This window comes from Alnus glutinosa, chromosome 11 (genome assembly GCF_958979055.1).
Source record: "Alnus glutinosa chromosome 11, dhAlnGlut1.1, whole genome shotgun sequence".
Classification (NCBI taxonomy): Eukaryota; Viridiplantae; Streptophyta; class Magnoliopsida; order Fagales; family Betulaceae; genus Alnus; species Alnus glutinosa.
In genome coordinates this window covers 16,080,392-16,091,581 of record NC_084896.1, presented here as the reverse complement: position 1 = coordinate 16,091,581, position 11,190 = coordinate 16,080,392, and the positions used below count along the sequence as shown (strand labels likewise).

The 11,190-nt window shown below is 34.4% G+C and overlaps 1 pseudogene; it reads right to left on the bottom strand.

Annotated features, from left to right (window-relative positions):
• Positions 1-2,163: 2,163 nt before the first annotated feature.
• LOC133881426 (vacuolar protein-sorting-associated protein 11 homolog) lies at positions 2,164-6,536 on the bottom strand (annotated as a pseudogene).
• Positions 6,537-11,190: the final 4,654 nt, after the last annotated feature.

Genomic DNA, 11,190 nt, shown 5'->3' with positions numbered 1-11,190 from the left:
CTAGCTTTGTCTTCTGAATAGTGGATATCCTGGGTTTGGCTGCCCCGGAGTGGTTTTTCTCTTAACTGAGTTTTCACTTCGTCAATAAAATATTTGTCTCCTTTAATTTTCGCATTTAATATTTTGTTGCACTCTGTTCACACACACTTGTTAAAATTAGAAGTCCATTTATTTTTCAGAAGTGCTGGATTGCTGATCTTGGCCGAAGAACAATCGGGCTCTCATCGAAATACTCGTTTGCTGGGAAAGGCAAACCGTTGACGACGCCACTTGGGAGGAGTTCCACCTTCTCAAGGACGCTTACCCACACCTTGTGGGCAACGTGTTCTGAACGGGGGGGTAGTTGTCATAACTCTTGGAGAGGAAGAAGGGTAAAGTTGGAGTCTTGAAGAAATGGAAGAGTTCAGAAGAAGTTAGAAGAAGAAGTGGAGTTCCGAGAGACATGTGGCTGATAAAGATGAGTAGCTGGTGAGATGCATTCCAGCTGTAGTTCACTAGTGCGGTCCAAAACGGTGCATTTGGAGAGTGTATCTTGGCCATCGAAATCAGTAAATAAGGGACAGGTCTATGGGCTTTATGTGGGTCTTTTAAATTATCCAAATCTTAGTGGGCTTAATTGTAAGGGGCTATAAATATAAAGCCTCAGAAGTTAGGGTTATCTTTTGGCGTTAATTGCTTTGTCTTCGGGAGGGTGGCACCTCGAATTTGCCATTATTGTTATTCACCTTTCCTCTCACTCCATTAATGATACTACCATAATTCCTCCATTAATTTTCCTAAAACCCTAAAAATATAACTGCCTTGTTCCAGATGAAGAAAAAACTCAAGGCCAACAAAAGAATGCGAAGACAGAACCTGTTGGTGTGAAGAATTCCAGTTTCAAGTGCAAAATCTACAATATAAGCTATTCTGGAGATGCCAACTTAGCTTCTCACCTTACGGGAAAAAGCACTTGGCTCGGGTTGCTGTAGAAATATGATGGACATCTAAAGTTACTGGATTGAAAATCTACGGTGTGTGTGTTTGTTTTATTCTTGAATTTTAGGTGATTGAAAATCTCGAAATAACATCTGTGGTGGTGGCTAAATAAGAGTACCATTGTAGTTTTCCTTGAGAGGATTTTGACTCATTTTCAAAAGTTTGTAGGAATGTGTCCTGGCAAACATTTTTTCTTTTTCTTTTTCTTTTTTTTTCTTTTTTCTTTTTTTTCTTTTTCTTTTTTTTTTTTTTTTTTTTTTTTCATTCATTCAAGACCAGGTGTGTGGTCTTTTATTTTTCTATTTTTTTTTTTTTTGCATATTCTATCCATTTTTCAAAATTTTTCTGGATAAGATAAATATAACCCTATAAATTTATTGTGACAGTTATAACTTCACTCTTATTTTCTATAATAGTTTTTCCCTTAAAAATATAACACAACATCTACCTCTGAAATGTCAAAAAGATTATTTTACATAATTTTGTTTTATATGGTCTTACAAACTTTTGACAAACGAATTTTAACACATCATGGGCTTAGTAAGACTTGACCCAACGAGTCTCGGGTCAATAGGAGTAAAGAATGTGACCTAAAGACGTAGAAAGTTTCAAAATCCGAGTCTCGTCTGAACGACCATCAAGCCCCGTCTGAATGAGGTAGGCAGAAAAATAACTAAAACGATTTTGTTGAGTCATATCCGAATATTGTTATAGGTGGGAAAATATAATCTGGAATGTCGCATGAGTATGGTTATTTAATGTACACATTGTTATAGATATTTTGGCCCAAGAATATAAGGCCAGGTTATACTTCATTCTCCTTTCGCAAATTCGCCATTTGATTTATGAAACCTACACGTGAATCAAACCTACATGTGAGTCCCACAAACCCAATGGTGGGATTCACCCATCCACTGTATGGAGATTGGTGAAATCTGTGTTGGAGAATAATTTTTACCATTTCTCATTTCCAAATATGTGACAATCTCCAAAGTTTCAAAGGCAAAAAAATTGCATAAAACTAGAGTCAAAATGAGGGTTCATATGATAATAGATAGCGTTTTATATAAAAAATAAAAAAAAATAATAAGAATAATAATAAAATCATTCCGGGGACAAAACAAAAGCAGATCAGGATATGCATCACTCACCAAAAAGAAAGAAAAAAAAGTTTGAGCATTGCAATTGAACATCACCAAGAAGCCGCATATATTGATACATTCAAAAATAACATGACAAGTAGATCCTTATACTGATACATTCAAACAAAGCTATCACAGGCAATTCATATACTGATTACATTACAAAAAATAATGACAAAAAAATAAAAAATAAATAAATATCAATTCTATCATTTGGACAGTCGCAGAAGCATGCAATACGAGTAACTCATTGCACCCGATCAGGACCTGCAAGCGTTGGCATCAAATCTTGACTCACATTCACAACGAAGGGGGTGTAAAACCAAATAAATGACAAGTGGACAATCTTCCAGATTAGTTTATTATGAATGTAGAGCGCCATAGTCTCCAAGTACACATGCTTGCAGGGAAATGCTTTACCCAAAGATGTTCAGACTGAATGTTATGGGACTTCTTTGATCAAGATACGTAACACATAAGAAAGTGGCAAGGCAATCAGGTAAAAGTAGCAAGTATGATGTTTGAATAACACCAAACGAAGAAACTCAAAAACAAAGATATCAATTCCAGTTTGGGTTACTTTAGAATGATGTACCACATCTTGCAAGTTTACCTCTTTTCTTGCTCCTAATTTGTTTCTCCATCCATTGATTACAACAACATATTTTTAAAACCCTGACACTCCTTGGCATAATATTGAGACAAGAAGAAGTGCTGCCTGGATCTAACAACACCCGTGGGTTCATTGATTGTTTTGCTTATGATTCCTTTACCAAAATACTAGGCAATCACAGAAAACACATCCTTTGAACTCTTTACTTGCTGGAAGAACTGAGCCTGATCTTGAGAATTATGCTCCCAGCTTCTCTTCATTTTTAGAGCAGACCAATATTCGGGAGTACACTCGGCAATAAGTAATAAGTAAGCAGCAAACTGATACGTCTCAATAGCTTGTCGGTCCTCTTCGATCAGCTTTGATTCCTGTTCGATCTTTCCAGCAATATATTCCTTAATGACAGAGAGTGTGAAGCATGGATTTCTAGATAGTGTTTGAAGAACTATAATAGGAGGCAAGATGTCATGTCATCCCTTTCAATATAGGTCAAAACTTCCTTCACTTCTTTGAAGCAATCTACTCCAAGTTCACCAAAATACTTCAGCAGATCTGCCCAAAGAGATGGGTCCCCTCCTTTACCTGAATCCCCCAATCTTTTCCAGCAAGCAATCAATCTCTCATGGTCATGTGCCTGCATATAGCAGCAACCAATCACCTCTTTATAGAGTTTCATCTTTTCATAGAGACACAACATCCCTTCTTTAAATGCATTCATTTCACACAGAATGATAGATAAATCAATGTCATAAAGCGAATGTTCTAGCTCAGATGGCCATGCACTCTTCAGTAAACATAGCCCCAGATGCCTTTCCGGGCAATCCTTTTCTCCTTGGCTGAATCTTTGCAATCAGCAACAAATTTCCCATTGGACTCAGCTATTGACATTCCAGCTCTGCCAAGATCTTATCTCCATTGCTGTTAGTTTGTGTGATTGATGAAAAGTTCAAGCCATTGGACAAGTACAACTCCAATAGCGTGTTGTGGATTTCAACTTGAGGAGGCAAGTCTTTCACCTTGTTGGTATATTTTTCAAGAAAATCCATAAGACACCGCGGGTGATGGATGAAAATGTTGAGAAAATCAACAGGAGATGGCAACATAGATAAGTTTCAAGGCTTCATGAGTATCTCAATAGTCTTCACTGACTTGTGCTCTATGAGAATCTTACCATATTCCTTCACTGTTACCCCTGCTTGACTTGGTTTGAGACTTGAAATATATTGCAATACTTCATCATATTGACCAAGGTCTTCAAGTAAGATCTTTAAGTACAATTCATGCGTCGCTGCCTTCTTAGCAACATACACGGCATGCTCATGATAATTGGCAGCATGACAAACTCTTTGCAGTTTCGACGCCAAACTTATTTCCTTGACACCCTCCTCACTTTTAATGAATATATTTAGCTTCTCCACATCTTTCAATTTGGTGTGGCAGTTTAAGCGAAGAGCCATATGATTGTAGATTCTTAGTGCATCTAAAAACTTTTGTATGACATAATAAGAAGGTTCAAGATGACCAATAGTGTGGATATACTGGAACATAGCCTCATCATAGTCTGAAGTTGCAGCAGCAACAGCTTGTTGATTGTAGATTCTTTGTGCATCTAAAAACTTTTGTATGACATAAAAAGAAGGTTCAAGATGACCAATAGTGTGGATATACTGGGACATAGCCTCATCATAGTCTGAAGTTGCAGCAGCAACAGCTTGTTAACTTTGAACAAGATTCATAGCTACAGAATAAAGGTCTTTCTTAAAGAGCATACCTAACTTGCTTTCCATATCCTTCTCCCCGATACACAATGCTGATTTGTCAGACACTAAAATGACTAGTACAAAATCAAACACCATCTCAATCTTTCACCACCATCAACACTTTAGTTTTAAAAACCAGCAACACTACTGTCTCCTTCTTCATCATTTCCACAATCATTTTTTTCATCTTATTCACATCTCCCCAATACAACTAGGCTCCCCTTCAATATGTGTAGCATCTGCCACATTATTATTATTTTATTTTTTTTGTGATTCCAATCAACATATCATGAAATTGATTAAGAATTCCATAGCTATATATCAAATTCTAAATCTAAGCATTTTATGCATGAATCACTTATCTTCTTAATATTTTATAAAATTCAAAGAACGCCAAGAAATAACATAGAAACTTAATTCAAAACTCAAGTAGAAACATATTTTGATCCATGCCTTACATCCAATAATCCCAACACTTGCCAGACCAACCAGGAGGACACAAACACTGCTAAGATTCACCAAAATGATGAAAAATCAGTAAAACCACATCATGCCTAGCCTTCATCAATTGAAAAACTTATTGTGGATTCTACAATTGGCCATTTTTATACAACTAAAAACCTGATATATGATAAGTAAGAATAACGGTTTCATCCAATACTTCAAGCCACAAATACAGTCTCTATTTTTCTCAGTATGAAAAGAAATCAATCAAAACAAGCACGAAGAATTGCCCAGAATGGACATATATTCTTACATCTTTGAAGATGGTTGAGGAATGAACAAGTCTGATAAGAATGGATTTGCAACTCGATGTGCTGTATTTATTAGAGTATCATATTGCCCAGACAGCAGCTATACAGTGCAGGGGAGTTTCCAAAAAAGCCATCTTCTATACTTATTTACCTAATATATGCAGCCTAAATGAGAATATTTTACAGAAACTAATTCATTACTTGCAAAATTGTAAAAATCAAAAGAGAGTAAGTAAATCTACTCCCTAAAAAGCAAAACCGATTGCCGACAGATCATTCAGAAACAATAATATCTTGGTGCTGCTTCCTCTACTACTAAGAATGATGTGATCTACAGAATATCTATTGGTTTCAAAATTTCATTAAGATAAACACAAGTGCAGAGGCAAGTAGATCAAGACATTACTGAAAGGAAACTAGGCAATCAGATAAGAAAGGAGACAAGTATAAGCATACCTTTGCTTCGAGAAACTGGTAAGTGAATATCCGCAATATACCAATACAATCGGGGCTAGTCGTGCTTGAGCCCTCTGGCTGCATCTTATCAAGATCAAAGACCTTCAGGCACATACCCAAAACAATGTACAAAGCTATAAGATTTTTCTTACCCGGCTTCCTACACTTTCTCAGCGACCATAGCCTCCTCCAAGCCCCTTCACAGCTATTTCTTGACTATTTGGCATCAATCCCTGTAATAAGCATAATAGTTTTAGTAAGAAATTAAAATACACAAAGAACGGAATAGGCTCCTCTCCATTTCACCTAAAATAAATAGGAGCCATTCCGGTGAAAAATTTTAGTGACAGAAGATCGTAATTCTTGGGTGGTCTCGCCGGTTTTTCCTTTGGCGGCAGTGGGCAATCGGAGATTCGAGGAATATTATTTCCCTTAGGGTTCGTGGGGCACCCATCCGCCGAAATCGCCAGTTTTCTCTTCGGCGCCGCCGGTGGGGTATTGAATGATATTACAGGAATCAGGAACTCCTTTCCCTTTGGCGTGCTAGGAGATAGACCCACATCAGTGACAACACCCACCACCATTCTAGACCAGACGGGTTTTCTCTTCGGCGCCGCCGGTGGGGTATTGAATGATATTCCAGGAATCTGGAACTCCTTTCCCCCCTTTGGCGTGCTAGGAGATAGACCCACATCAGTAACATCAGCCACCTCCATTCTAAGACCACCAAACGGAGCGAAACAGAGAGAGAGAGAGAGATCAAATCGAAACAGAGAGAGAGCAAAAGTAGCAGCAAATCCCCAGCGCGAGAGAGAGAGTTTCAATAGCCAAAGGATCAGCAGGGAAGGGAAGAGAGCGCGAGGGAACGACTATTTATATCAGCAAAAACGTGTTTGAAACGCGTCTCGAACGTGTTTGAGACGCGGCTCGAACGTGTTTGAAACGCGTCTCAAACGTGTTTGACAGGCGTCTCATGCGTGTTTCAAACGCGTTTGAAACGCGTCTCAAATGGGTTTTTTAAAACGCGTTTTACGTTTCTAATTTATATATTTATATATAATAATAATTAATAATTTATTATTATACTTAAAAAATAATAATAATAATAAGAAATTAAAAAAAAACGTGTTTGCTTCTAAAGTACATATAAATAAATTAAGGCAACCACAAACCTATAAAGAGAGCATTAATATTTTTCAAAAAATTATAATTATTAACTTCTTTAATTACTTAGTTATTAAATTTAGCTAAAGCGCCTACCGATCTCTCCTTTGGCTGCCTAATCACTCAGATCATCCTTCAGTCAGGAATCAATGTTAATGGCGAGCCTAAGATAAAGGTCCAGCAGCCCCTCAGTAAACAGACATTGATGAAGTCGAATGAGCAGCTGCGACGAGATGATTCTGATGATGACATGACATGCCTACTGCTATGCCTACTGCTTTTCCAGACGTGGCTTCATCCTCTCATATCGTCCCACCATCTGAGCCAGAAGCAAATTATTCTCAGATCATGGAGGCCTTAGCTGTCATTCAGGGAGGGATGACCACCATGCAGCAGTCTATCTCCTCCTTGTAGCTAGAGGTGCAGTCTATCAACAAGCGGGTGGAGCAGACCCATTTGGACCTTCAAGAGTGCCTTCAAGTCCATCACCCTGACAGCAGTGATGATGAGGATGATGCAGCTCGGACTGTACCCATGCCAGAGGATGTTTGATTTTATTTCCCTCTGTTTTATTTTTTTTGTTTTGTCATTTTAAGACTTTTTGTTATTTTCTGTTAGTAAATTAGTAGTAATTTATCGGTTAGTAAATCCAAAAAAAGTAGTGCCCCATATTTATGATATAATGTTTTCATAATTTGGTGTATATATCAAATTTAATATGCAGTTTTTTTTTTTTTTTTTTTTCCTAGCGTTTTAGATATATAAAAGCATAACTCTTTTAGTCTATTTTATAAAAACCTTGATTAAATCGAATAAAAACGTAATTTGGATTGCAAATTTTGGATAAAGATTTTATTAAAATTACTCGATAGATTCAATATTCAATATTTATTAAATAAAATTTGTTTAAGAGGGTGATTTGTTGACCCGTTGATATGACAAAAATTTTGTTAATAATTTCTTTTTTTTAAAAAAAAAAAAAAAAAAAAAAAAAAAAAAAAAAATTAAAAAAAGAATGATTTTTAAAAATGATTAAATCCAATATTTTTTTTTTTTTTAAAAAAAAAATGAGTTCATATTTCTATTTTGAGAAAAGATATATATATAAAAAAAAAAAGGTAAAATAAAATTTTAGTCAAATGAGATATTATTCTCAATTTAAAAAATCAAATTTTTTTTTTATTTTTTTTAAAACATATTTTTTTTATTTTTACTATTTTTTTAATTGAAAAATTACATGTGACAGGGATATTATTGGCATTTTTCATCAAATTGGGCATTTTTTTTTTTTTTTTTAACTTTTTGGTAGTTTAGGAGGCCAGAGTCCAAGCGTTGGTAGTTCGGGGAGCTATCTGTAGAACGGCTGGTAGTTTGAGGGGTTAAATTGTAATTTTCCCTATATATATAGGACATAAATTTCCTATAAACTGATTTGCAAGAAATTTCCTACAACCCACATATAAGATTGACATGTGTCCTTTGGCATGTGAGAATCACATGTTATTTAAATAACATGTACTTCTTACTTGCTTTTTTAATAGTATTAATAAAAAAACACGTGTTTCTCACATGTTTAAAGGACACATGTCCTTTTAAATGTAAGTTATAAGAAATTTTTTGGGAAATTTCTATCCATATATATATATAAATTAATAGTAAAAGTGAATAGCTAAAATAAAGGGTGCAATGTAGGTGTTTTGGAAAAGTGGATAACAAAAATAGAAAAATGTAATTATTTAAATAAAATGTTTTTTTTTTGACATATTAAATAAAATGTTAAGCTGGATGTGAATGCTCTTACCTTTTTATGCTTTTTTTTTTTTTTTAATTATTTTTTTAGTGCATAAGGTTTAACATGAAATCAAATAGACCATTCGATCTTAAAAAGTATTGCATATGGTACTTATGGACATTTGATAAACGCAGTTGATATTTTCGTCCAATAACTTAATCGCGCACCATGTCAAGTCCAATCACCATGCCAAGTCTCATACGCCTCATTAGCATTTTATTTTATTATTTTTTTTTAAAAAAAATAAAAATAAAATAAGCCAGTGTGTGGCCTTCTGAGGACTAGTTGAACCACCATTATGCCTCCATTGGGTGTGATCGGCCTAGACTAGTCAAAAAGGGTGATTCGGCTACCCCTTAGTTGACCCTCGACCACCCCTTATATATATATATATAAATAAATATATTAATTTTAAAATAATTTTATTGATGCATATGTGACACATGATATGTAACGCCCCGCTTTTACAAAAAGCGTAAGTGAAAATTTTTGAATTTTCACGTGATATTACTAACTTATCAGAGGTAAATGTTGGCAACGGAATATATGTAAATGAAATACAGACTTGGAAACGGATTGACACTTCAGAGCTGCTACTGAAATACCTCAAAATATATAATAAGCCAGTCAGCGTGCGTTTGGGTGTTGAATACGAATATTATTCGAATACACCGCGTGAATTACGAGGTTTGACTTTGTGAGATAAAATTTGAAAAAATTTGAAAAAGTTAAATAAAATATGATTTATTTTTGAAAAAAGTTGAATATTATTCAACTTTATTCAACTTTTTATACGAACCAAACACACCATAATTATACAAATAGTAATAACAGTTATGCCTCACAGGGAAAGATAGTCACACAAGCTAAATATCTACATATAACTGGAGAATCATAAGTAATGTCTTGAGCTAGGTAGGATGAACTACAACAGGGTAGTCCCAAAAGGAAAGGCTATCCAGCCTTGCAAAAATACTGAACCAGGGACCATCTATGTGTCGGGATAGTCCTGATAATCTTCTTCTTCTTCATAGCCTGAACCATTACAAATACCATACAAAGAGAAGACAACAACATAAACACTAAAGTGAGTCCGCTGTTTCCAATAATAATATGAGTGTTGATTTATTTAATTAATGCAACACAATGCAATGGCCATATAATCACATGTATATACAAAATATAATCTATGATCGCGAATCATAGACATAAAATGAATATAAATGTAATCATAAAGCAATGACAGTTTTAAGTGTAGAGTTTTAGGTATTTCCCTTTTTCCACTACTCTGTTGGCCTTGGCACCGTTAGCATGTTATTTGAAACCTTGGTTTCCTCATTTAAATTTTAATTATAATCTTTGGGAGCCTTGGCTCCTGGAAGCCTTGGTTTCCCTGGTGACCTTGGTACACCAGCTTTTGTATTTATTATTCTTTTCAGGTACCTCCTCATTCACTGAGAACCTTGGAACTCATGTGAAGCCTCGTGTACCCACTGTGGATCTTGATCCAATAGCTTGTTATTAGACAGGTTATTAAAAATAATAAAATATGCAAAACCACATGCGCAAACAAGTAAATAAAGTAGTAAACATAATATTATAGGAAAAGTCAACTAGCTTCGTCCTCAGTAAGTATAGAGATACTTACAGTTTACACTTCAAAGATTATCCACAGAAACTGCATAATTATATCCATGCATTAATAGACTAAATAAAACTAGGCGAATCTACTAATTTCTTTATTTCATGAAGAAATCATTATTTATCTAGGTATCATAACGGCTATACATAAAATATAATCTTATCATTATATTTTATTTCCACAAATAAAATAATCATTTTATATTAAAAAAAATGGATTGTATACGGTATTGATATTTTTTTTATCGCTTTTGATTTCTAAATAATATAATGTCGTTTGGAGCTTTTAACAGCATATAAAATGAATTAATTATAATGCCGCATATTTCATGCGGGCATTACAATAGTATTTATAATAACCAAAATATCTATTTTTACTAAAAATTGCCCTTTTCACTTTTAAATCATATTAGCATAATATTTCTTTTTAGACATAACAACTAACATAACCAATTGTCATAGTTATAAAATAATCCTAATTTTATCCTTTTATAAAATTGGGCAAAATAACGACATTAATATATATTGAATGTATAAAGATACTTAAAAATATTTGGGCGGCGTAACGGCACTTTTGTAAAATAGTGACTTTTAATTCGGGCATTATAACGGCGTATTTTATATTTAATAACTCTGCTTTGAAAATCCTATTCAAAAACCAACATTAATACGTTAGATAAAACTCATTAAAATCAACAACATTAAAAACAAAACTTTATTTAAACTAAATATCATTTTATTTTTCTTTTTCTTTTCTTCTTTTTCCTTCTTCTTCTTTCTTTTTCTTTTCTTTCTTCTTCACTTCTATCTACTGCAAGTGCCCACGAAGAAGAGAGAGATGGAGAAAGAGAGAGAAAAAGAGAATTAAAGAGAGAGATTTACCTTCTAA